Below are 25,914 nucleotides of genomic sequence, written 5' to 3' on the forward strand. Positions count from 1 at the left end.
TGTCGTGGCTCTGCTGTCAGCTCCCTTGGGTAGGACACCAGGCCTCTCAGAGTTTCCTCAAAGTCCTTTCCTGCTCCGAGTTCATGGGTCAGTAAGAGCAGAGTCTTTTAATTATAATAGCAGTAGCCATTCATGCATCAGGCACCGTGCAAACACTTAAGGGCATTTTCTCACATAATCATCATAATACCTGACAAGAAGGGATTACTATTGCTCCATTTTATGGGGGAGGAAATTGAGGTTCAGACAGATGAAGTAAATAAGCCCACGTGTACAACTAGTAAGTGTCCCAACAGTCAAACCCAGGCAAGAGGTGCTTGTTATGGAGCAATAGCTAACTGATACACAATCTTACCCCAGAGCCACACTCTTGAGTGTTGCTGGTATACCTCACAAGAGGCAATCCAGAGTAGTGGGTAAGAGTGTGTCTCTGGAGGCAGACGGCCTGGCTTCAAAATCCCAGCTCTGCCTTTTACTAGCTGTGCAATCTCAGGCAAGTCACTTCAGCTTTTTGTGCCTCCATTTCTCCCTCTGTGAAATGGGGGTGACAATAACAGCATAGCTACTTTATTAGGTTATGTGATGATTGAGTTACTATAAATATATGTAAAGTGCCCAGAATAGTGTCTGGCACAGAGTGTTCACTTTTTTTCTTCCTAGAGAAAGGAAATTCTCAGGCTCACGGACAGTCAGGGCTCCTGGGGACTGTGGCAGTAATCCTGCCCATCTGCTGCCTCTTACATCGTCAGTCCCTCAGAGAGAGAGAGAGAGAGAGAGGTAGAACAAGAAGTCCCAGAAGGAACATCCAGGTGAATGACCCCTCAAGAATTATATAAATTGTACGCTTACATGGTGGCCCTGCAAATAGATGCTATTAGTCCTACTTTTCCCAGATGACAAAACCAAGACCCAGAGAAAGAACTAGCCCTTAGCCAGTATCCTAATTCCTAGTCCAGGGCTTATCCCTCCAGCCCACCTGGCCTTTTCGTCCTGGTGCTGATGCAGTGATGGGGGTCCTCCACGGAGCCGTTCCCCAGCCTCAAGAGTGGGGCAGAGGCAGACTCTCTGGGGTTCAGTTATCCAGCCCTCTTTGGGATGAGGTGGGGGGATGCTCGTGGCAGGGCCAGCCCCCCTCCCAGGCCTCCTGTAACCAGAAACACACAGGAAGGAGGGTGGGCCAGATGCAGCAAGACAACAGAGCCCCAAAGCTCATCTTATAAGGGAGCTCTTCTGCCACCTTTTAGTTTCTCTCCTTTTCTCCGGATTTCTTTTTCCTTGGTCCTCTGTTCCTGTTCAGCCAGCATCCCCTCTCCTTCGATCTCTACGAGGATAACCCTCCCTTTTACTTTTCCAATGGGCTGAGCACCAAGCACGCAGGAAACAAAACCTAAGACTTTCTGAACACCCAACATGTGCCTGGTACAGTATAAACATCCCCCTTTTAATTGACACAACAGCCCCACAAAGGAGGCATGGTTACCCCACTGTCACAAATGAGGGAACAGGGGCCCCGAGGGGCTAAGTGACTTGCCCAAGAAGACACCTTTAGTAGATGTCAGAGCTGGGATTTGAATCCAGACCCTCTGCCCTCAGAGCCACGCCATTTCCATCACACCACCTGTCCTCTCCCAGGGGAGGCTGAGAGCCCGGCACAGAAATTCCACTATGGAAACAGCGAGTGGAAACTGCATTAACGAAAGGAGAGAGTGAGCCAGGCCAGGCCCCCAGGGCTGGTTCCTCATCAGCCTGAGCCCCGGGAGGATCTGGGGAGAGATGCTCCCAGCATCCTCAGCAGCTAATTACTGGCTTCACTTTTTCCTTTCCCTCCTTGGATGTTTCTGATACCCTCATCAAGTGATGCAAACTCAGCCTGCAAAGCAGGGCTGCGCCTCAGAGCTGGCGAGGGAGGCGGGGGTGCTGAGAACGAGGCTACAGGGCCCACTCCAGGAAGGCAGGGGCTCCCACTGGCTTCACGTGTGGCTAAATCCATGCTCCTCAATAAGGATTTGTTGGATTAATAAATTGAGCAGCCCTAGGTGCTGGTTTCTGTGCTCTGATGTTCACGGCTGTATCTCATAGCATCCTTGCGGCGTTCACACAATCAACGTCATCAGTAATCCTCACTATGTGCCCTGACTGTGTTGAATGCTTTCCAAGTGTGGTCTCACTTCCTGTTCATGTGACACCCCTGAGAGAGCCCTCTGGGGTCCCCCACCCCCCCTGTGTTGTCCCAACCTCACGCTTAGCTCCCAGAGGAGCTAAGTGACCTCTCCCTGTTAGTAGGTGGCTGTGTCTGGAGTCACGCCCAGAACCTTTGACCCCTGAGCCAGCAGAGGGTGGGTGCGACATCTCACTCACCAGAGACAGGAGCTGGCCCGGGGCTTCACTGCTTCTGAGTGTGGCTCTCACCCGACCGGGACCCCACTGGGGCTGATTCCCTTCCAGACCCAGGCTGTGCTTGTAGCTGCTCCTTCCTGCCTCCCGACCCGCCCTCCCCTAAGCTGCTGACACACCACACTGGCCCATAGAGTGCTCCCCACTTCCCGGCCACCCATTGCCCATCTGAGGCGTGTGGCATGAGGGCGAGGGTCCAGTTACATCCTGACCTTCGAGTGCTGTCAGTGAAACCCGCGCCTCTCTGGTCAAGCCTGCAGCTGGGGCCCTTGCAGCCAGCTCACTCTCTCCCCGCTTCTCGCTCCCTTCCTGCTGCCTCCACACCCTTCCCCACCATGCCACCCCCTCCGCTCCCTTCCCCTCTCTCTCAGCTTTCCTCCTCCTCACCCAGAAAGGGAAAGGGTACAGCTCTCAGGCTCTGGAGGCTCAAGGCCCAATGTCAATTCCCACTCACCCATGACTGGGTGACCTTGGACAAATCACTTGTCCTCAGAATGAAGTTAACAAGCCAGGTAGGGCCTCGGGGCTACGGGAGGAAGGGGCCAGCAAACATTTGGGGGTGCCTACTCTGTGCCTGGGGCTCTTTAGGGGTCGCTCTGCCTACTTCCCCCCTTGCAGCCTCCCAAATGGGCTGGAAAGGGGTTCACCTAGAAGTAGGGACCTGGACTATGTCCCCCCCCTTTTTTTTTTGGTGGGGGGCAGGGCTGTGTCTTGCGGCATACGGGACCTTAGTTCCCCGACCAGGGATCGAACCCTTGCCCCCTGCAGTGGAAGAGCGGAATCTTAACCACTGGACCTCCAGGGAAGTCCCTATGTCCATTTTTTGAATGAGGAAAATAAGGTTCAGAGAGATGAAGTCACTTGCCTAAATGCTCCAAAGCTAGTAAGAATTTGGGTTTGAATTTGAACGAGCTCCATCCAAGGACAAAACCCGTGTTCATCCACTCACTCAGCATGTGTCTTCCCTGAGTACCTACTGTGTGTCAGGCACCTTAGCAAGACATTTTAAGGCACAGCCCTGCTCTCCCAAGTGACTGGGCAGGTGTCAAGGGCCAGAGGAGATGGTGGGTGGGAAAGCACCAACCTTTCGTCCCCTGCAGACCTGCCTCTGCTCAGCCAGTCAGAGAGGCCTGGGTGGGCAGAGAGGCCAGAGGTGGCTGGCCGACCCCTACGAGACCACTCAAGATCTCCTCCTTCAATCCTCCCTGACACTCAGGTATAAGATTGAAATTAAATCAGCAGAGGACCCTTGGGCTGGGTCCAGATCCCACCTCAACCTGTGCCCTCAATGCCCAGGGGCTTGCTGCTCTGAGAAGCACCCCTGCCTCCCCCAGGTCTCTTGTTCTGCTAGTCTCGCTGTGCAGAAGCCCTGCACGGAGACGGAGCCATAAGCAGAACCTGGCCAGGGCACGGCCAGTGCCAGGAGGAAGCCCTGAGCATGTGCTAACGCGGAGAGCAAGATGGGAGGTTATTTTTAGAGGCAGCCTGATGGGGCAGCCGTCTGTCCCACTGCACGATGACATGGAGGTGCCCTCTGGAGAAGGACAGGAGCTTTGCCATCCAACACTCAGCTTCTCCTGTCCTCCTCAGAGCCTGGGCAAGCCCACCTCCTCCAGGGAGACTTCCCTGGTTCTTGCCATCTGCCAATGACCCTTTATTCTCAATTTTGTAGACAGGGAAGCAGGGGAGGGCAAGGGAGTTACTATTGCATGTCAAATGCCCCCTCTGTGCCAGGTGCCTTCAGCACATCCCCTTATTTAATTCTCTCAGGCCTCCTGAGAGGTGGGCATTACTCATTCTCATTTTACAGAGGAAAAAACTGGCACTCAGAGAGGCTAAGTAACTTCCATGGGGGTCACACAACTCGTGAATGGCCAAGCTAGTATTTAAACCCAGGAATGCATGATGTCAAACCCTGCCCTCTTTCCACTCCATGGTGGCTCTTGGAAGCATGTCCTCTTCCTGATTTCTGGATGAGCCTTTGGCCACATCTTCATTCTTCCGTGTGACCTTCAGGCCTGACCTTCCACTGAACCTTGGGTACTTCAGGATGAGTCAGCCCTGGTATATGGCTCTCACTGGGGAATTTAAGCATTTATTAAGTATCTACTATATACTAGGCACTAGGCTCTGTGAATCCCTTTGGGATTAATCACTGGGGCACTGAATCCACTCAGACCTCTGTGTTCTGAGCTTTACCTCTATTCTTCTACTTAATCCTCATGGTGACCCTGGGCTGCAGCGCTATTATCTCCATTTTGCAGATAAGGAAAATAAGGGCTGGAGAGATTAACTCTCATTTGCCCAGGGCTTTGAGATTGCATGGTTTAGGGACCCTATTACATGTGCATTAGCTGTTTAAACATTTCCTGCCTTGCTCCCATCAGATGACTTGTAACTACATGGAATGCTGAGGGCCTGAGGGATCTTAGGGACCCCCTCTGGTTTTGTCCCCTAATCCCTCATTTTATATTGACCTTGAGGCAGGTTACAGTCATTTAACTCTGTCCCTTTTGCCGATGGGAAAGGCAAAGCCCAGAGAGGGGACAGAACTTTCTGCACGTTGCACAGTGACAAAGACAGGACTGTGCCTGCTTCCACCTACACCCCATTTGCCCTCAGCTTTAGACAGAGGCCCTTGGCCTTGAGCCTGAGTGGTCCAGGACACAGTCACAAGGTGGGGGTGTCCTTATAGCCCTGTACATTTGATCTCACAGGAAGCCAGAGACCCTGGGTAGGGTTCCAGATCATGGAGAGGTTAAAAAACTCCAGCATCAGGAAGGGACGTACATTTTGGAACACACAGAACTCAAGCTTTTCCTCAGGAAGCAAGGTCAGTGGAAAGCCCTGCTGGGGCCAGGGTAGAGAGTGTGGTGCAAAAGAAGAGCTGGGATTGGCAGCCAGAAGACCAGGCCCTGAACCTCTGAGTCCCTATAGGGCCTTGGTGGCAGGAGCTGGGGTCCTTGACCTCTCTGGGCCTCCTTCCCATCTGTAAAGAGGGGGAGGATGACCAAGGGATCTCTCGAGTTTCTACTTAGCTCTGTAAAGTGGTAGATAAGGCCTGCCATCCTGTTAGCGGGACAAAGGGACACCAGTGACAAGGGCCCATGTGGGAACCCACAGGAAAATGGCCAAAGGTCTGTAGCATCCACAGGTTGTGGGGAGCAGTTAAGAGAACTCTGGGCTCAGGCAGGGAGCAGGGGTGAGAGTGAGAGGCTGCTTCTGCCAGGAAGGGTGCCTGAATAACAAAGTACCCTCTTAACTCCCCCTGGCAGGCTGCTGGTGGAAAAAAGCAGGAGCCCTGACAGTTGTGAGGCAAACAGCCCTTCAACCCTCCCGCAGAGACGTCTGCGGTGGAGAGGGTACTGGAGCGAGGCGGGTGCCAGAGGGCAGGCGTATGAGCGTCCTGTGGTCGCTGTAACCCATTACCACAAACTGGGTGGCTTAAAGCAAAGAAATGGATTCTCTCACAGTTCTGGAGGCCAGAGTCCTAGGTCAAGTTGCCAGCAGACCCTGCCTCTGGGGACTCTAGGAGAGGTTCTGTTCCTGACTCTTCCAGCTTCCGGCGGCTCCAAGTGTTCCTTGACTTGTGGCTGCCTCACTCCAATCTCTGCCTCTGCCTTCAATGGCTGTCTCCTCTCTGTCTGTCAACTCCCCGCTGTGTGTCTCTTCTAAGGACCCTTGTCATTGAATTTAGGGCCCAGCTGAATAATCCAGGAGGATCTCTTCGTCTCAAAATCCTTAACTTAATAACATCTGCAAAGACCTTATTTCCACATAAGGAAACGTTCCCAGTTTCTGGGAATTAGGACTTGGACATGTCTTCCGCTGGGGGATGGGGATGGGGGTGGGGGTGGGGGTGGGGATGGGGTGGGGGTGGGGATGGGGGTGGGGGTGGGGATGGGGATGGGGTGGGGATGGGGATGGGGATGGGGGTGGGGGTGGGGATGGGGTGGGGGTGGGGATGGGGGTGGGGATGGGGGTGGGGGTGGGGATGGGGTGGGGGTGGGGATGGGGGTGGGGGTGGGGATGGGGATGGGGGTGGGGGTGGGGATGGGGATGGGGTGGGGATGGGGATGGGGATGGGGGTGGGGGTGGGGATGGGGTGGGGGTGGGGATGGGGGTGGGGTGGCGCACCATTCAACCCTCTGTAGCAGGATCTTGGCCCCGCACTTGCTGGCTCTCGGTGTCTGAAAGGCTTCTGGCAGCTCAGCCCAGCCGGTTGGGGAGTCCCAGGTGAGGTGCAGCCTGCTTCCTGCCCACCTGCTTGGCCCAGCCTGAGGCAGAAAGGCTGAGAGCAGAGACACTCCCGGGAGGGAAGGAGGCTTTTCTGCAAAGGTGGCTGCAACTCTGGGGCAGCAGCAGCTCCTGCAAGCCTGTCTTCCAGCTCGGAGACAAATGAGCCAGCTAATACAACTCCATTGACTGGAACGACCAAGTCTGAAAGGGACTGAAGGCCATCAAACTACTTCCTTCTGAACCCAAGGGCAGGGAGGGCAGGGAGCAGGTGGAGGCCTGCTAGTGGGATTCGGGCGCAGCAGCAGGACACGTGGCAGAGCCTCCCAGCGCAGCTCAAACACAGTCCAGGGGCACCATCTTTTCTTCCCAGCCCAGCACAGGCCCAGGTTCGGCAGATCTGTCCCAGTTGGGCGCCTGTTATGTCATCAGAGTCCTTGCCAAGCATGCCTTCGGATCTGGGGTCTTGGAAATTCTTCAGTGAATACATAAGGCCATTCTCGCTCCAGACCATTGGAGGTGAGCTCTCAACCAGGCAGCTAGTTTACTGAGTGCTGTGGCCCAGCTCTGAAAGAAACAGCGTGGGGGAAGAAAGGCACGGGGCGTTGGCCCAGTGGCCATGGTGTGCTACAAACTGAGTAGAAATTGTGCACGCAAAGGGAAGTACAGAGTGTGGCCTGGAGGGTGACAATCAGGGGACAATGGTGTGGGCAAGAAAGCATTCTGGCGGCTTGGGGACAACTAGAAAGAGGTTTGCGAAGGGAGATTGGCTTTGGAGGATAAGGCTGGAATTGGGTATTATGGGGCCCAGGAACCACCCAGTCTTGGAGCTTGGGAGTGACAATATTGGGCTGGATTTCAGGAATATCAATTTAGGGGCCACTAGTAAAACAGATTTGGGGGCAAGAGAGAACAGGGCAAAGTGACTAGTCGGGAGGCCATTGTCCAGACCCTGGAAGGATAATGAGAGCTTGAACAAGGGTGATGGCTCTGGGACTGGAAAGAAAAGAACATAAGAGGGAGAGATGGAGAAACGGATAAAGACTCACTGAACATCCATTATGGGCCAGACACCAGGCACACTACATCTCATTCTCCATCCCGTCTCATCTGCCGACACCATGGGACGACCGGCTTCCTAAGAAACATCACGTGGTCGATAGGAAAAGAAGAGATTGCAGAATGAATAAAATGGACTCACAAAGTTATTTTCTCTGCAATGATTCCAATAATTACAATGTCCTATAGCCAAACCTGTAGTTTGTGATTGCGAGCTAAAAGTAATGAACAGCGTGTGTCCCACATGTGGGGCACAGTGTCCCACCGGGATTTCATCATCACCAACAGCAGTCCAGTAACAGGCATCATGTCCCCTAATAGGCCAGCCATGCCATTTTCACCTCAAGCTATGGGAATGTGCTCATGGAACAATGTCTGTGTTTATCACCCCCATTTTACAGATGGGGACACGGACTCGTGGATATGAACTCACTTACCAGGGTTCACAACGATGTGAACCCAGTCTGTCCAGCGAGAACTCTTTCCACTCCCTCCCTAACTCCCAGGAAGGGGAACGGCTGTGATGACTCGGTGACTGATACCCGCTGACAGCCCAGGAGGAAGGGCGGGCGCACGCAGGGCTCCAGCGGGTACATCAGCCAGCTCCTGGAGGCCTGAGCCTCCCAAACGGGCAGCCGAGGGAAGGCAATCCCTCTCCCACTTGGCCAGACTGTCCCTCCCACCCCCGGGAGCCCTGATTGACTGCGGCACTTTCAGAGCAGTGAAGGATGAAAAATGGGAAAGGAGGAGAAGGAGCAGACGGGGAAGGAGATAGCATCTTGCCCAGAGGAAAGACAGCACCCTATTTAGGCCAGACGGAGGGCAGCTCTGCCCAGATTTCGCGGCACTGCCTTTTAGCACTGTAATCAAATGCCTTACGAATGGGTTCGCCCGGATGTCAAAAATCCAATCGGATACATTTATTGGCCTGACAACCAATTTTCTGCGATGTATCATCAGGGACTGATGGTCCGTTCGTGCAGCAGGGGAGTTGGTGATAATGGAGCCGGGAGAGCCATGGTGTGCCCTCAATACTGTCTCAGGCTGTCGCGGGGAAGGAAAGGAGCCTGGGCCCACGGAGGCAGATGGACAGACAGATGGACAGAGCGTGCCTTGAGTCTCGGACCCTGCACAGTGGGGGAAGTGCTGGATGCAGAGGAGAGATCAGGTAATCTCTGGCTGGCACTGCCTCTGCCTGACCTGGGGTCCTCAGGGTCCTCACCAGCCACTTCGGAAGAATGGGAGAGCAAGAACCTGGCAGGGCTGCTGTGAGGCCCACATGGACTCGGGTGGCATCTGCTCAGTGTCCTGCGTGCGCAGGGCATGGAGAAAGGGAGCCATTTAGGACATGGCTCCAGTCCTTGGGGAGCTCCGGGAGAGTGGGGGAGGCCAAGTTAAAAGGTCGGAGGGGACCACAGATGCCCTCCCTTCTCGTGCCTTTCCAGTTGGTGCTGAGGAGCCCTAGGAGTCTCCAGGAGTGCCCCCTTGCCTTGCCCAGGACTTGCCAAACTGAGGAGCAGGCCCCGAGCCCCCAATTCAACCATTACAGCTCCACTTACATCTTGTATGCCTTTTATTTGTTGGGCTTCTGTGTAAGGTCACCTTTGAGCAAAAGGCTGCCTTCCTTTAAAAAGAAAAGTTTGAAAAGCACTGATTCAGTCCAATCCTCTCATTTTACTAGCAGGGAAACTGAAACCCAGAGTAGTGAAGGGAGTCCAAGGCAGCCTAGGAGGGCTCCTCAGAGGAGGTGACGTGCACTGAGCCTTGAAGGATACGCAGAATTTCCCCTGTGTCGGTTGACAGGCAATGAGAGGAGGAAGGAATAGCTACATCGCCCCAGGTCAGTTCCCACTTCTGGGGCTCTGCTCAGGGTCCTGTCGCCTGGAGGGTCCTGTGCCCCACTTGCTCACATATCTCCTCCTCCAACAACCAGCTATGCCACTTCCTCCATGAAGCCTCCCCATCCAGAATGAATGGTCCCAGCATCCTTGCTCCTGTGACAGATCATTTGTGGGACAATTTAGCCCTTCCACAATTCTGTGGGCCCTGTGCCCAAGGTAGATAGTGCCATTGCCATCCAGCCAAAGACCACGAAGAACACACCTGTATTTGAACAAAAGTGAATGTATTACCTGTTGCAACAAGGTTGAACCATGGGGGACAGCGGGACATCAGCGAGAGGGTACGAGAAATGAGTTCCAGGACTTGGGCTGGTGATAGGCGATTTGGAGGAATTCAAGGAAGCAGTCTTGTTCTGGTTTGAATGCTGTCAGGAAGTGAGGAGGGGGAGTAACTCTACGCCTGAGTAACCTAATGAATCTTATCGAGGAGGAAAGAGGAGAGCAAAGCGAAGACTGTAATTGCTTAAAAAGCTGTAGTCCCTGATATTAGCCAGAGTAGGGGGATGTTTGGTGATTTTTATGACTTGGACAACGTTCCTGTTTTTGTCTGCGTTCAGACACGATTACGGAGTGGTCTTGTTTTTGTCTTGCTCGTGGCCTTGTCTGATGTTTATATGCTGGGGAATTGTTTATGTTCCACGGGGGAGCACAGCAGCCCGCCTGGGGTGCCAGGCCAGCTCCGGCTGTCAGGGGCTCTCGGCCCCCTTCCTGCCTCTCCAGCACCGAGCCCAGGGCCTGGCACTCAGCAACTGTGTCCTACATCATACGAGAGGGTAGGTGTACAGGGCGAGTTTGAGGAATTAGCGTGGCTGAAACCAAGGACATGGCGGGGTTGGGGGGGTGCAGCTGGAGGTCAGGAGCAGGCTTCGAATGCCAACTAATCAATGAGATAACCAAGGTGGCTGCTTTGGAAGGTATAAAGTACAGGCGGACGGTGACAGATTAGTTTTATCTCCTGCTCCTTCCTCCCTGGACATTGGCCTGGAGACTCACAAGCTGTTCGGCAACCTCGCCAGCCTCCAGAGACAGGAAGGGAGGGAAAGCACAGCTCCGCAGAAGCCGGAGAAGCCCATCCCCATTGGCGGGCTAGTGAGGAAGGCTATTTAATCCGAGGATGCCCCTGACCTTTCCCCCACACAACAGGGACAGACGCACGGAGCCGGGCTGCATCCTTCTCCTTTAAGACAAGAAATGGAAGCATTACTCACCACCCCGGCCATTTATCATGGTCTGGGGACATTAATTTGACAGTGTGTCATTTTCCATTTGGTTTGGGCCTGGTGGAGGCTGCCCTCGAAACACCTTCAATTAAATGCAGCTAATAACACAGAGCTATTTCGAGCGTGCAGAGCCCTCTGCCCCCTCCCCCCAGAGCTCTGATGTGTGTGTGGTGTGGGGGGGCGATGGTGAGGTTGCAGTTCACAGTGATCTCAGTGAAGTGATCGTTTCCCACGCATCTGGGTCCCGCACCATTGCAGGCAAGTGAAGTGCAGACAGCACAGGGAGAGCGGGGAGAAGGAACTGCCTCAGCCGCTGGATGAGAAGATTCCCGCAACCGACCAGGCTGTGGCCCTTTCTTCAGGACATCGGAAGCTGTGGTTCGCGCCCAAGTGTAGAGAAAGCAGAGGTTTGGGAGTCCAGCGGACTTGGAGGTGGATCTCGGCTATTCTTCCTGCTGTGTGACTTTAGGCAAATCCTATAACCTCTCTGAGCCTGTTTTCTTATCTGTAAATGGAAACAAGAGTTCTTTCATGGAGTGAATGATGTTTCATGTTGTTTTATGAACTCAAACAAAACATTATACACATGAGGCTTATTAATTCATTGGAGATAACTCGTAATAACCTCTCTCTTTTCCTAATTTCAAATTTAGGCAAAGACCGTTAAGACACTCAAGGCTTCTTCAGTAAGACTCTGAAAGTGGCAGAGTGCCGCAGGGAAGGCATGTGGTCTCCAGTGAGACGCCTCTGGGCTCCAATGCCACCTTAGCCACTAACTAGCCTTGTGATTTTGGCAATTTGTTTAACCTCCCTGTGTCTCAGATTCCTCATCCATAAGATGGAGACAGTCATGCCAACCCTCCCTAGGACTGTTGAGAGGATGAAATGGTATGACACACAGAGTACCTAGCATATAGTACATGCTTAACCCACGTTAGCTCACTTCTTCCTTGCCCAGGCCCTGAGTCTAGAAAATAAGTACCAACCTTGGTAGTTATTACATTTCAGATGCATGCCAAGCATTGGATATGAATGATCTCATTTTCATCCTCAAAATGCTGTAAGTTAGATACTATTAGTAGATTGAGCCATATGAAATTTGCTGGTTTCGTAGGTCAAAAATGGTTAAAGATCAGCAACATCATCTGCTCAACCTAACGTCTCCCATTCTATCGATGAGACAGCTGGGCTCAGGGATGTCGATGCAATCAGATCAGGCACATCGACCAGTGGTGGAGACGAGGTGGGCTCCTGGCCGTCGACACCGGAGCCCATCAGCTTAGCCCGGCCCTGGGAATAAAGGACAACGGCCACCAGTCTTGCTTTCATAAGATGATCCTTAATTCAAGCCTAATGGCACTAGAAACACTTGGTCACACCCAGTTAGAGATCTGGAAAGACCCAGTGTAAGGGTCAAAGCGAGGCTCTGTGTTGGGGGAGGGCCCAGGGGGGCATTCAGGACTCTGCACAGCAAGTCCGGAGGCTTGCTAGGCTCCTTGGGGACCCCAGGACTCAAAGTTCACACTCTGATGCTTAGCCAGCCCCTCAGATGGCTGCCCTCTCCACTGGAAGGCCCCAGACAGCCATGAGCCAAGAGTCACAATTCACTGCACATCCAGCCACCAACAGCCCCTGCAAAGTGTGATATTGATTTGACTGCTAATGCCATGGTTCCTCCAGAGCTGCTCTGAGGGAAAGCCCCCGGACCGCCTTGTGCCACCACTGAGATCTTATTTGTCACAGACATGATACTGACAACACCAGCCATGATTCAGGCATGCCCAGTTCAGAGGAGACATCTTAGTCTGGGTAGCCCCAGCTCTTTTTGAGGGCTTTGCCACTGGCTTACTCTGTGGTCATGAACCAGCCCCTTTCCCTCTCTGGACTCTGTCTCCTCATCTGTAAAACGGGGCCCTGAATTAAGGGCCTTGCCAGTTCTTCCATCGTGGAAGGTCCACAGGTCTCTATTAGCGGATTTCAGAAGGTGACCCTACTGGAATACTGAAACACCTTTCTTCCAGAAGGAATGAGGTGAAGCAGTAAGATTCTCGATTTACAGTTACTAACCATCCTGGCTGATTCCAACTCATGCTGTTTTTTCAAATAGCTTTTTAAAAATTTATTTTTTCTTTTCCTGTACTTTCCCTCCCTTCCTTAGAGGAAAGACGAAGGAAGAAAATAAAGGAATCTACATTCCTTTCTTCCCTCACCAGCATTGTTTTCCTTTTTTAAACTGGTTGAGACAAGCATGTGGACATTTCTTAGCAAGAACGAATGCCTTTGTCAGCTTCCACAGATTCACCAGAACGTGGTGTTGGGGAAACCTGCAGAGACCTGAGTTTCAATAAGATCCTCACAGCTGTAGAAGACCAGCCAGGCGGTTACCAGCCTGCCCCTCACTCTTGACCACAGGCGAAACGGCGACAAACATTCTGGAAGTTTTGGCAAAATTGATCTGGATTTTTTTAAAGATCTGTACCTTTTGGAATATATCCTAAGGAAATAATCCCAAGTACAGAAAGAGCCATAAGCATATTCATGATGTGAATGTAAAGCAAATTAAACATCCAGCAATAAGGGATAGGTTAAATAAACCATCTCACATCTTCTTGATGGGATACAAAATATTATACAGCAATTATAAAACAAGTCCGTAACACTTACAGTAACATGGAAAACTGTGTATGTTCTAGGTGTAGGAAAAAAAAATCAAGATTTGAGTCTGATTGAACATGGTGGATTAAACGCACCTTGGCCCTCTCTCACATTCAGCATCTCATTAAACTGACATAACGGGGGAAGTGTATAAAATCCCAAGTCCAAAGTGGTCTGAGACATCAGAAGGTAAGAGATTTCAACAAATGTCCTGACTCTGGAAAATCGTTCTGAGTGGTAATGACTTGGCAGAGTGGAGAAAGCTACAAAATGAAGCACTTGCAGGAGGAGACCAATGAGAAGCAAACTGATTTGTCTCGAATTCCTGAGAGGCTCCGTGCTTGCCGGTCCAAGTCTGTAAAAGGCCGTGGTGAGTCTGGAGCAGTTGCGCTCCCAGACCCCTCCCCACTCTCCAAGGCATCCACATGGTGTCAGACCTCAACCAGAACTCGAGAAAGTAGAAAGCAATGGAAACACGTGTCCCCAGAATGCAGAAAGGGACACTATTTCTGACACAATTCTATACGCAACCTGATTATAATTCATGTGTGACGATGCAATAAATACATTTCAGACATGAAAAAATTAACCTCCCTTTAACCTAACCTTTTCTTAGGAAGTTACTATAGCACGTGCTTCAGCCAAATGAGAATAAACCAAGAAATGGGAACACATGGGAGATAGGAAACAGGAGATCCCACCCAGGAAACTGGCACAATTTCCCGTAACTACCTTGCATGGGGCCCAGAGCCCCCAGAGGGGCCCAGACAGCAGCCAGTCCAAATGAGGGGTGAGAGTGGGAGGGGCGTGGAGATGAAATGGTTGTTTCAAACTTTTAGAAAACAATAACGATAGACATTTGATAGCTCTCTTGGAGCGTAGAGAACTGAGCCAATGAAAAGCAAAGAAATTAATACCAAGAAAAACAAAATGATGTACAAAAAGGGGAATGTAATCATAGTGCCTGACTTGAGTCATGAGGAACAGTATTTTCGCAGCCGTGATAATGTCAGCACAGACCAAAACTGTGATATAACATAGCAGGGTAAAGAGAGAGGAAGAAATGGGGGTGGGAGGGTAGGGCTTGTAAAGTAGCTAAATCCTCAATTGCCAGAACAAGAAGTCAATAGATAATCGGGGGGGGGGGGGAAGCAGCAGCGTAACAAATTATTTAGAAGTATATGGAGACACATAATAGAAGCACTTCCTCTCGGGAGTGGGGGAGGGGTGAGGAGCACGCGGGGAGACTGCTGCTTTGCACATGAAGCCTTTTAGTTATTTGGTTTTTTTAGAGCTATGTGCATATATTAGTTTGGAAAAAGTAAAAACTATTTTTTTCAAAAACTTATCCCCAACTAGATCGCAACTGTCAGTTCTTGAAGCCAAGCTGACCCAATCCCATATCATGCTCACTATGACTCCTCAAAGCAAGTGGCAAAGACCATGGGTAATTTCAGGCCATTTCCAAGACTATCGCTCCCTGTTTGCTCCCAACCTGATTCTCCCACTTTTTGTCCCTCACCCCAGACCCCCAGCTCCATGTAGGACTGCTGTTTGCTGGGTTTTGTTTTGTTTTTTTGACTCTGACTTTCTGTGGATTTAGAGATGCTCTTGGTTTGCTGGATTCAGTGCTTCTATTAAGGTTTTTCCTTCCATGTCTTCCCTTGGTTTCCATCACCTGGGTGAGGCTCCCAGCATTGCATCTACACCACGCAACCCTGCTCACTGGCCCCAGCTGATTGGAGCAAGGGTGACCACCTGACCCAAGCAGAGCCAATCCAGTTCTCCCTGGGAAATTCGTAATTGAGGCTGAGAGCCAGACAGCTGGATGATTTCTTGAATCACGGAAATGTAAACGTAGGAGCTGTGGGCCGGAAGACTTCCAACTCCATGGGCATGAAGGGCAGACAGTCAGTCTGGAGTGAGAAAGAGAGAGAAAAGCCCAGACAAGCAGGAAGAAGCCGACTCAAGAGAGCACATATCCTCAGGTAGAAAGATAGGCCAAGAGAGAGGCTGGATCTTCGAATGGTCCTCCCTAAAACCTTAAATTCTTCCCGCTCCTTGGTTTCCTCAGGAGAAAGCCTCCTTTTCTGATGAGGCTAGCTTAAGTTGGTTTCTGTCACTTACAACCAAAAGAATCTTAAGTAAAACCAATCCATCTCACTAAATTCTGAATGGGGAGGGCAGGTAAGAAGAAGACATTTGATTTTTTTCAGACTCCAGCATCTATTCCCCTCCCTCAACCGTCCCCAATTTACTTTAGGGGACGTTTCCCTCCCCCACCTCCCCACTCTAGGTCACAGCATGTGGCCTCAGTTTATAGGAAACACAGGAGGGCTGTGTTTCTCTGGGGTGGAGGGGGGATGGGACCCCGGAGGCTCCTTTGCTGGAACCTTCCTCCCAGTGCCCTGGTTCAGCCCGACGATGGACAGCTGACCAATGAGACTTTCTCCTGGGACTCTGAACCCCGAACAGAGGCAAGGAATGAGGCCAGGTTGGCATGCATTCATTCAGCCCATCAGCAATGGCCAGCCAGGGAGATGGGCAGGAGTTTCTGCTCCTGAGGTGTTCTGGGGCCCCCCTGCTTCCATCAGTTAGCTCCGGGCTATTTTCATCCTTCTTTCCATCCTGTGGCCTCCCCAACATTCTTCCATCAAACCCACTCTTTTATTTAAGGTAGCCCAATTTGCCTTCCGTTGCATGACCTATGCAGGGAGGGGAGACCAAGTTGAGACTGGACGGCTGGGTGTGGACCCTGACAGCTCCAGCAGGCTCCCTCCTCTTTGGGGACGACTGGAGTCGGCGCCCTCCGTTTCAGCAGTGGTGGCACGAGGGACTCTTTGGCTGGGCAGGCAGCGGAGGTTTTAGAAGCAGAGGAAGAGAATGACTGACAGGCTGACTCCCAGGCTGAGCTCTGACGGGGGCTGGCATCGGAGGTTTACTGTATACTGTGTGATCATGATCCGGTTTTCACCGCCAGGCTGGTGTGGCCTGCAAAGCAGGGATTACACAGCGAGGGAGTTGGCTGGAAGAAGATTATACAGTGAAAAAAGGCTGGGGAGAAATGAGCAGTCTTTGTTTTTCTCCTTTTGCTTCTAAGAATTCCCTCTCCCTTTCCTAGCCTGTACTGCCATCTCAGTGACCACCTCCCCTGTCTCCTCTCCCTGTACTCAGGTGAGCTACGCCCGTAACTCAGTATGTGTCCCCTTCTGTGTTCAGATGCATGCTGGTCTAATCCGATACAGACCTGTGTCTACACACACACACACACACACACACACACATACATACAAATACACAGGCGGGTACTATTTGTCACTAATTTACAAAAGATGGATCATCTTGCTTTCTGCATCTTGCTTTTCCCTCTTAATAGCCCCCCTCACCACCTCCAGTCTGGTGAGTCCTGTGCTGATTCATTCTTTTTATTGGCTGTATCCACAGTGTCTTTACCATTATTTATTCTGTCATTCTCCTGGCTGATGGGCATCCGCTGTGCTCTGTGTGTGTGTGCGCGCGCATACACGTCATTCAAATAATGCTGCAATAAACATCTTTGCACTTACATTTTTACCTAATGGAGCTTTTATTTCTGTGGGCTAGATTCCCAGGAGTGAGACTGCTGGGTTGAAGGGTGTATGCATTTTTTTCATTTTAATAGATGTCACCAGATTGCTTTCCACAAAGGTTATACCACTTCACCTTTCCCCTAAAACCTAGGAGGGTACATCTTTCTCATATTTCTCCAAGATTGGCAGGGAGTATTTCAAAATATTAATAAGGGTAGTATTTGGACCTTGGGACCTTGGGTGTTTTTCTCGCTTTTCTTCTAATTTATTTCCCAATGTCTTCTCCTTTAAAAAGAGGAAAGTTGCAATACATCTATTTTAACCAGCCTCAGTCCCAGGCCCACCTGCGCTGATCCTCAGGTACAGATTCTCGGCAGCCTTCAGGCCCTGGGGCTCACTGTTCAGCCCTTCCCAGCTGCTCCGACCCTTCATGGACCTGTCATCCCATTCCAGAAAGCTGGGGACCCTCCAGGACCTGAACACAGGTCCGCACGTCATCAAGGTTACCCGCATGGAAAGCATATGGTGCCCTGGGGGAAACTTCTAATTTTAGAAGCAGACGGATCTGGGCTTGACTCCTATTTCCTAGCTGAGCTTTGCCAAGTCACTTAACATCTCTGAACCTTGGCTTCCTTATCTGTAAAATGGGGAGAACAAAGCAACTGCATCACAAGATTCTTTTGTTTTGGTTTTTGGCCACGTCATGGGGCAGGCATGCAGGATCTTAGTTCCCCAGCCAGCGATCGAACCTGTGCCCCCTGCAGTGGAAGGGTGGAGTCTTAACCATTAGACCTCCAGGGAAGTCCCTACAAGATTGTTAATAGCAAAGTGCTGGGCTTCCCTGGTGGCGCAGTGGTTAAGAATCCGCCTGCCAATGCAGGGGACACGGGTTCGAGCCCTGGTCTGGGAAGATCCCACATGCCGCAGAGCAATTGGGCCCATGAGCCACAACTACTGAGCCTGTGCGTCTGGAGCCTGTGCTCCGCAACAAGAGAGGCCACGATAGTGAGAGGCCCACGCACTGCGATGAAGAGTGGCCCCCGCTTGCTGCAACTAGAGAAAGCCCTCGCACAGAAACGAAGACCCAACACAGCCAAAAATAAATTAAATTAAATTAAATTTAAAAAAAGAGCAAAGTGCTTAGGAAGACGTCTGCACACACTACACGCATGATGGTCTGTTACGTAAATAATGTCTGCCTCATGGCATCACTGTGGGATAATGTGCACCGAGGGGCTTTTCTCCCAACCTTTGTGGAGAATCTACAAATGTGCAGTATAGGCCCTGAGCCAGGTGCCCCGATGGGCTCAGCGCCCTCCCTTGCTCTCCCTCAGCCGCGTGCCCACAGCTGTCCCCGTTCTCCGAGGGCGCTGCGGTGGCTTCTGGTTTTGTTGTTTCCTCTCTGCTCTCCCAGTGTCTGGCCCCGCTTAATGGGCTGCCCTCAGGAAGGCCTGCGCTTGGGGTAAGGCTCTGCTGTCACCGTCTTGACATCCTTGAGCACTGGCCCCACGTCTGATGTAGCAGGTCCTGCCTAACACGGCACCTACAGGAAGTGAGCCCTCGATCAATGTGTGTCAAAATGAAGCAAACCAAATCATAAATAAGATATTGCTCTGCCTTCTAAGTGCTCACCGTCTCACTGGGAAGACAGCCTGAAGGGTGTTAAAACCCCATACAGCACGTGGGGCGGCAGTGACAAGCCTGGCTTGGAGTCGGACAAGCCTGGACTCAGGCCCCGAGTGTAATGCTGGACAAATGACTTCACCTCTGGGAACCTCAGTTTCCTCAGCTCTAAACTGGAGCTAAGACTCCCAGCTCAGACATTCCTGGAAGTCCAGCTCTGAGGTGGAGAGATGGGAGGTGTCGCCCTGCCGAGTTGTGGTTTGAAGCTGGGCTTGAGCAATGCAATGGTAGCTCCTGCCTCTGAGGTACATGAAAGGCCTCATTTTCCAGAATCCCTTGGATCTCCCAATCTGGTCCTGGTTCCTTTATTGGCCTTATCGGGGCTACATGCCTGGGAACTCTGACGTGGGTCCCTACACGCTGAAACAGGGGTTTTCCTTGGCTGCAGGGGAACAGACTTTCTGTACACAAGAGCCTGACTAACACAGGGAGGTCACAATATACCGCAGACCTGGCCTCAGAGGACCACAGGACAGCATTAGCAAATCCGGGGTTCCAGGAAGCCCCCTGATGTGACACCCAGGCCACTCCTCCCACCCTTATGTCCTGGGACCTCTCCCAGTCTCCAAGGCCAGGCCTCGCCTTTTCCTGTCTACTTCATGGTCCTTCCTCCATCCTGGAGCCAGGCCCCCTCCAGCATGGCTCCAGAGGCACGTGATATTGGGCTGTAGGAGTGGAGACGATGGCACAGAATCCATAGCTGCCAACCTGACTTAAGCCTTGCAGAAAGCTATGGAGTCCCCAAGTGATTTCCAACATTTCAAAACCCGTAATGGGAATCCCACATTGACCTAAACCTGACAGTAATGCTCACTGGACTCCAGGGACTGAACCTTGGCTGAAACCATCTCAGTTCCACAGGCAACTGAGCACTCTGGGACCTGGTCCGATTCTGTGAGCAGGGGCTTAGAGAGATTGCTGACTGAAAAAAAAAAAAAAAAGATGGGAAAATGAATTCATTGGGCAGACACAATCTTTCACATTCGGGGGTTCATGGTAGCTCAAAAGAATAAAAGGGGCTCTTTGCAATGAACAGCTTGCAGTAGGTTGGTCTGAACAAACTCGCTAAGAAATTAGGATTCGGCTGTGCTTTCTCCCACCTCCCTTCTCACCCCCCACCCCCATCATCACCTCCCTTCATCTCTTACCATCACTTCCTCCCCTCTGAATCCTGTCCTGGGCTGACCTACCTTCCTACGTAGGGCTGACCTTCCCAGGTGGGATCTCCCCTGTGGGAGCAGAGGAACTTTATGGGAGTTCTGCCTCGAAGTTACACAGGTTTTTCAGGGCCCACCCCTTCCCACCTCCCAGCCCGTCCCCACCGTGAATCTTCCCCAAGGGTCGCCCTGAGGACAAGCAGTTTGCTAACTCAAGGGAGAGCGGGGAATTCACATCCCGGGTATCAGTGAAATTTATGAGTCATGGATATCACAGGACCCTGTTTTCATTTGACTTCATTCACCACTTCCTTTCTTCATATTAATTTCTCCCAACAGCCCACTTATCTTTCCTCTTGGAGCCCTGCCCACCATTACTTTCCCTGATACGATGGTATCTCTAACAGCCTAAAGCACTCAACGCTGTGATGGCTTTGGAGTTGGCTCACTCAAGCACTCACAAGTTACTCTCTGTGGCTAATCAAATATCCAAACAACCTCCCCCAGCGATGTGGAGGAGCTTGGTGACAGAAAGACATCGGCCACAGAGCCATCAGAACAGGGCACGTCTGTTTGGTGGCAGGCAGTGAGGCCAGTTTCGGCTGTGTCACATACCTAGTGGCAGCGGACAGTGGCTTTTCCTGAGAAGCAACTGCTCTGTGGTTGCTGGGCTTTGGAATTTTTTTTCCTTCTTTTCTTTTGAAGGCAAAGAGATGCTCCACGCCAAGGGTCAGCTGGGTGGTGGTTAAATTTTTTTCTATGACAAAGTGAATCATAGCAGCAACAGCAGTGGTTAAAGGGAAGAGACTGTATCTAGGAGCTGGTCTCAGTTCTGCCCAGAGAAACTTGGACAAGTCACAGCCACTCTGAAAATCTGTTTCCTCTTCTGGAATATAGGAGAATTGGGTTAAATGGTCCCTAAGGTTCCCAAACCAGAAGGTGACTCAACTTTATATCATACCTTACAGCTTAAACACTTTCATGCTTGTTACTTCATTTGAAGTTCACAAGAATCCCATGAGTGAGCCGGGAGAGGGATTATTATCTCCATTTTATACCTGGGAAATGACTTGCCCCGGGTTACGCATCCTGCGTGGGACGGAGCCGAGCCTCCTTCATGTTTGGTCTCCTGGTCCAGACTTGTCCCACCTCCTGGTGCAGACACGGCAGACTCTGTGATGCAAACCACCCTCCCCCTTCATCGCCACACAGGAGCTTCCATTCAAGCCAGAATTCAGGGGTCATCCCATCCACTTAATTTTCCGTTGGAAAAACTGAGACCCACAGGGGTAAGTGAAAGGACCTTCCCAAGATCACACCGCAAAGTGCCCCCGTCTCCTGACACCTAACCCAGGGCCATCCCACCCAACTCTTCTCCTCATGGGTACCACAGGGGTGAGAACACCTGCATCCCAGGCCTGTGCTAAGGATGGGTCTGTCAAAAGGTGACACTGTTGAGTTCTGGGCACATTTGGGCCACACCACTGTGTCATCACTACCCACACTGCCTGCATGGGGCCTTGAGAAATTGTCACTGGCCTCTTCTTGGGGGCTGATGTGTTAAGAGAGCTCATGACAGGATGGTCAGTGCCCTGTCACCCTCAACGTCTCCCTGGCCGTCCAGGACCGCAGCAGCTCATCCTCTGGGCTCGTCCAAGTCCTCCGATTTCTGCCAAGGCCCAACCCCACCCTACTCATCCTCTCCCAGACCCAGTGGGAAGTGGTTCTGTCCATCTCCACCCCACACCTACCCTACTAAACAGACAGGAACAGCCTGCAGGGTCCCCCGGCCACTGGCCTGCAGCCCCTGCTGCCTCCTGTCGGCCTGGCAATACTGACTCTTTTCTCAGCCCTTAGTCAGCTGGCCCCAGTTCCAGACATGGCCCTGCAGAGGCGAACACTTCCTTCCCACATTCCCATGAGACTTTGAATAAACCTCGGTGAGCCCTCATACTCTCACATGGCCATCACCTGTCTACAGGGCTGTCCTTTTAACTGGCAGCTCCCTGAGGCTGTATTTTATTCCTCTCGGTATTTTCAGTGCCTGGACCATGGCGGGGCTCAGTGACCTTGGAGGGAGGGAGGGCAAACTTTACAAACTGCTAGGAGCACAGGTCTGGATGCCAGGCCCACCTTCACTGCAATCAGCTCCACCATTCACCAACACGTGAGCCTCTCCAAGCCTCAGTTTTCTAATCTACAAAATGGGGACGATGATATGACAGACCTCATCAGGATTACAGGGGATAAACCATGGAAAGTGCTTAGCACATCACAGGAACTGGGAACTATTATTATTATTATTATTATTAGGGAATTCCCTGGGAGGTTCTCCCCTGAGCTCACAAGAAAGCCCCAGGGTCTCTACACTATTTGCAGGAAGAGCCCAGGGGAGTTGGTAGCCGCATCCCCTGCCCTCCCTTCTCCTCCAGCCCCAGTCGGAAAACCCCTTTGTCAGGTCGCCCCAGACACAGCCAAGCTGTTTTCCTTTCCCTTGTTGACACGGGGAAGACCTGGCCACCAAGCCTAGGGCTGGGCCTCCCACTCTTTTAAGTGCAAACACTGAGCTGTGTATTTTGGGCCCCTCTGAAGGGCCGTTTCTGGTGAAATACCAGGTTTTGAAATACTTCACTGCTTGTTTGCCTTTGGAAGCCCGTACACGCTCGGGTCTCTCAAGAGGCTGGAGGCTCTGTGCGGTTACAGAATCAGGGGACACAGTGGGGGAAAGGCAGCGGCCCCCAGCTCCCTGGAATGGGCCCGCTGGAGGTGGAACAGGGGACCCCCAGCCTCCAGGAGTCCACATCCTGTGTGGGGAGAGCAGACAAAGGCACACAGAGACCAAGGCAGTATGTGAGGTGAGCCAAGTGCAAGGACAGACTAAGGCTTAGGTTCAGACCAAGAGTTGGAGCGAAAACTGAGCCTCCTGTAGTCCTATCTGCAGAAACGCCCGCCGGGTCCCCCGCCCCTACTTCCTCCAGCCCCTCCCCTCCTCCATCACCCCCCTACTTCCAGATCCACACAAATACATAAACTTCTAGGCCTGCCAAGAGCCAGTTTGAGAGGACTGGACGTTTACTTGAGCCACAGGGCTCTAAGAAGGAACCATGATCATGTAGCCCAGCAGCAGAGCTAGAAGGAGCCAGAGAGAGAGGCAGGGCTGAGTTGCTGGGGACCCCGTGGGTTGGAGCTGGTCCTCTAGGGGGACAAGCTGCCACGTCCTGGGTGGTCATTTGGGCCAAGTGTTTTACACGCCTTGTTTATTTTAAACTTCGTGAGTGAGATGGGTGGTACCATCCCTTTTCACACGCGAAGAAACTGATGTTAGAACAGATTGGGCTCCTTCCTTGTCTAAGGGCCAGGACCCTGGTGGAAGCTCCTAGGACAGGGGTCAGTGACCTCTCTTATAGGCAAAGGCTCTGGGAAGAATGCGCTGGAAGGAAGTAGGGGCAGGGCTCCCAGAAAAGGGAACATGGAAGAAGCCGGCCCAAGAGCATCAAGGCGAGATGTTTGGGACAAGTTCAGAGGCTGTGAGAAGCCCAGTTCGGCAGGAGAGGAAGGAGACTGGGGAGATGAGGACAGAACAGAGACAGGAGCTGACCGAAGAAGGACCTCCAACCCTCCTGCCAGGGGCCCCCGTCTGCAGAGCAGACGGTAGCAAATAATGTCCGAGCACCTCGCGTGTGCCCAGTGCCTGCGGATCCCCCAAGGAGCAGATGAAAGGCAGAGAAGGGAACTGATTTATTTCTACAGCCATCTCCTGGGTCCTCCATAATGCAAACGGAGTTCAAAGCTGATGTCCTAGAGCTCACATACATTTCGCACAGAAAGGGTCCTCTTGTCAGGCCTCCACTCGGAGCCAGTTGACCCTGAGTGATCTGGATTCCCAGCCCCAGGCAGACTAGAAGCTCTGGCTCAGATGTGGCATGGGTTAGAGGCAAGCACGGGCAACAGGAGAAGGGGTTGCTGAAACCAACTGTGAAGAAGGGTACAGAACCACTAAAGAAAGGGGACGAAAGTGCTCCAGCCGCGGAGCTGGCGAGAGCCATCTCACAGAGGAGGGCTTTGGACGAGAGAGACCTGGGCCTCTGGACTCTGCTGTTTAGCTAAGTGAGGGTGGAAAACTTCCTGCTGCCCTGAGACTCAGTTTCCCCATGGAAAAGCAGGCCTAAGGCCACCGACAGGAATGAAAGGACACAAGGTATGTGGGTCACCAGCTGAGTGTCTGACTCACTTGTTTCATGATTGCCGTACTTGATGTCATTTTTTATTCCTGGGGGAAACTCAACCCATTCTAGAGCAGTAGTTCTCAAACTTGTCTACACACTGGAATCATTCAGGGAGCTTTAATAGACACTCACGCCTGGCTCCACCTCACAGAGACTCTGAATTAAATGGCCTGAGGTTGGACCTGGGTGGCAGGATTTCTTAAGCTCTCCAGATGATTCTAACACGGAGCCAGGGCTGAGAACCCCTGCCCTGGAGGCAACTATAACCCAACCCAACCCAGAAATAGGCACTGAGGGTCCTCATCATCAGAGTTGCCAAGAAGGGGCTAAATATCTGGGTAGCCAGGGTCTTAAAGCAGAGGAACGTATTTTAGAAAGCTTTCTGTCAAAATGGTTAATTTCTTTTAAGCTTTGGCTCTTAGGGGAGTAAAGTTCAATTATCTGGAAAACTCACTTATGTGGAACTCCTCACTCCCTAATGACACTGGCTAAATGAGGTGTTACGATTCTATAGATTCTCAAATTAGAGTCTCTGTGATTCTTCACCCAGAAAAAAAATTATCCGGAGGCTTGGATTTGAAGCACACCCTCGCTGCCCGGGTTCCTTAGGCAGCTGGGCCCTGCTGAAACCTTGTTTCTGGGAGGCAAGGGCTCCCTGGCCTCGTGGGAAGGTTTTTGCTTCAAGCCCCAGCCAGCCAGAGTGACATGCCCGCGCCGATTTGTCTTCGCTCCCGAGGCCATTTAGCCCATTTCCGCATGAAACAGCGAGCACTGTCTTCTCCCTCATCCAATAACCACATCCTGATATGCTGGGAGAATCGCTCTCACCACACATCCTGCAGAACGCATGGCTCCACATGAACATTTTGAATGGTTTCTTTTATAAAGGATAAAAAGAAAGGATTTGTTTCATTTGTTTTATTAGCCCATTTTTAACCAGAGGGCAGAGAAGAAAACAAAAGATTCTTTGATTATTAAAATCTCATTTTGTTCTTAAGGACCCCATGCAAGCAAAACCCAGAGATGGAACATTTATCAACGAGTTTTCACAACCCAAATAAGGAGAAGAGGATGGAAAGAAGGGTCCATGTCCCAGGACCCTTTGCAGTTTTTTGTCATTAGATATTAACTTCTTTGTTTATTTAGTGCCTGTCTCCCCCACTGGAAAAGAAGCTCAAGGAGAGCAGGGTGGGAAGATGAATCCCACCAGGATACACTAGTTACCTGCTGTATTAGTTGGCCCTAGCTCCTGTAACCAAGTACAGTAGGTCCCCTACATATGAACGTTCAAGTTGCAAACTTTCAAAGACGTGAACGTGCGTTTGCATGTCCAATCACGTAAGTTAGTTCACATTATCTGGTGTACATTGTCATGTGCGTGCATCCTCTACAAGTGGTTGTGCTTTTGTGTACTTTACTGTACAGTACTGTATAGAGTACAGTAGTACAGTATCTTTATTTCAAGCCCAGGATGTCCAGAAGCAGGCGTAAAAGCAGCAGTGATGTAGCTGGTACTGCTAAGAAGTGCCAGGAATTGGAGGCCCAGAGAACGGACAAAGAGAGACAAGAGGAAGAAAGAGTAACTGAAGAACCGAAGAGATTCACGACGCAGGAAATGGCAAGGGGATTTTCTTTATTTGAGGAGGGACTGTTAGTTTTTGAGGCACGGGACCCGAACACAGAACGGTACACGAAGGTTGCAGTAGCCGTTCAGAATGCAATCCAGTGCCACCGTGTCATCTATGACGAGAAAAAAAGAGCTACTACCTAGACATCCCTGAATCATTTTTTCAAGAGGGTAGATAGAATTGAAT

At 51.5% G+C, this 25,914-nt stretch overlaps 1 pseudogene; it reads right to left on the reverse strand.

The window, feature by feature from the left end:
- Positions 1-25,914, reverse strand: part of LOC103014270 (ras-related C3 botulinum toxin substrate 1-like) — an 88,170-nt pseudogene that overhangs the window by 61,232 nt on the left and 1,024 nt on the right.

Source organism: Balaenoptera acutorostrata, chromosome 3, assembly GCF_949987535.1.
Source record: "Balaenoptera acutorostrata chromosome 3, mBalAcu1.1, whole genome shotgun sequence".
NCBI lineage: Eukaryota > Metazoa > Chordata > Mammalia > Artiodactyla > Balaenopteridae > Balaenoptera > Balaenoptera acutorostrata.